Source organism: Daphnia pulicaria, chromosome 4 (assembly GCF_021234035.1).
Source record: "Daphnia pulicaria isolate SC F1-1A chromosome 4, SC_F0-13Bv2, whole genome shotgun sequence".
In the NCBI taxonomy this organism is placed as follows: Eukaryota; Metazoa; Arthropoda; class Branchiopoda; order Diplostraca; family Daphniidae; genus Daphnia; species Daphnia pulicaria.
Window position 1 is genome coordinate 21,597,116 of NC_060916.1, and position 1,705 is coordinate 21,598,820.

At 38.5% G+C, this 1,705-nt stretch overlaps 1 long non-coding RNA gene across 1 annotated transcript; it reads right to left on the reverse strand.

Moving 5' to 3' along the window:
• Positions 1–269: 269 nt before the first annotated feature.
• Positions 270–940, reverse strand: LOC124337465. Its single transcript, XR_006917393.1, has 3 exons — positions 856–940; positions 565–663; positions 270–358 (listed from the first exon to the last, which is right to left on the reverse strand). It is a non-coding gene; the product is annotated as an uncharacterized LOC124337465 (long non-coding RNA).
• Between the last annotated feature and the right edge of the window lie 765 nt (positions 941–1,705).

Below are 1,705 nucleotides of genomic sequence, written 5' to 3' on the forward strand. Positions count from 1 at the left end.
CTGACTGAGAAAACAAAAAACCGGCAAGATGAAACAGTTTCAGCTATGGCCCAGGAATAATCGTACTCCGTTACTATTCAACGATATATAATCAACGCCAACCAAAATGGTAAAAAAGGAAGGATAGAGATGAATTTGTCCTACCTTTCAGCCTGGGAAATACAGCCAGGCATCCATCCACAAATGCTCCATCCATCCGCTGAAAAGTTGAATCCACCAGGAAGGATAGGGAAAAGGGTGTCCTCGTGAATACACCCACACTCGCATGGGCGTACACGAGAACATTGAAAGAAAGGGGAAAAGGAGATCCGTAGCTCGGCCATAGGTAGGTTATCCAATCAAGTGGGATGCTGTTTATCTAAATAAAAATTAAAAGAAAAGGGTTACAAAAAATATCTGCAGAAACAATCATGGAAAAGTTGAAAATGAAACGGGGTAAACCAAAATTATAAATTAACAGAATTTCAGGTTCCCATGCAATACACTGTATTTTATGCAAGTCATGCATCATTCAAATACCTAGTAGCAGATAACAGGTTAATAAAAGTTAACAAAAATCATTACCCAAGTGCGCCCAAGTGATGATCCTGAGATGGCTGGTGATGGCAGGTCAATACCAATCTCATATCTTGTAGTTTATGATGACTGGCTCAGGCCTCATATCTGTACAAAGGAAAAGGTTACTATACAGAAAGGTTATAGCTTTACAGAGCAAACATACTGCCAATCTGCCATGTATCAAAAGCAGTGAGCTTATACATGATAAATACTGTTAGTCAGAAACTAACTTCGCAAATTAAAACAGGTTTCTCTAACTCCCATAATCATTCTAATTGTATTTATAGTTTTATTTACCTGTAAAACAGCATGGAGTGGGTATTAGGCGATTCCATAGAGAGAATCGACCACGAATTCACGCGACCACATTTTTGGTCTTTTTCATAGCAGACGACACTAATATTCTAATTAATTAGCTATGCCTAAGTATCGATAGAAATATCAAAATCGATCCTCCCGCCAAAATTTAAACCACTCATTAACGATAAAAGCGGTTTTCTCAGTCGCTGAACGAATCAGGATTACTTTATTAAATAATGGAGATGTGGTGAGTCTTCTTCTTCTCCCTTTTACATATTTTGCCAGTGCAATTATTGGTTTGAAGGAGCCGACCGCCGACCCAGACTAGTTTTGTTGAGTTAATGAGAGTTAATGTTGAGTGAAGTTGGATGAGTCGGTTAGTAATTGAAATGGGGACTTGAATTATCGTTACAGGAAAGGCTGTTATAACGGGTCAGTTTTGTTCCGGTCTGATCCACCCAAATCAAATATTTATTCGTCATTATCCGAGTTGGAACCGTTTCGATATTCGGTGCGGTGGAAACTGGCACTTGTAATAGAAAAGGTCAGGTTGGTTATTTAATACTGACACAGGCGAAGAGATAATAAAATCCTCTGCCTTTTATTCGATCCTCCCTGGTGGAATTCTATATATTTTTTAAGGGTTTCCATGAGTGCTGATTGTTGTTACTACACGCACTATTAGATAATGGAGATGTGTATAAGTCTTCCTTTACATATTTTGTCTTGGGGTTGGTTTGAATGAGCCGCCTGGGCCCCGATCAATTTCCATTTGTAATTTAGATGCGGACTGTTGTTATTACAGGTCAGCCATGTTATATAATAATGGTATAGAATGAAACCTTTC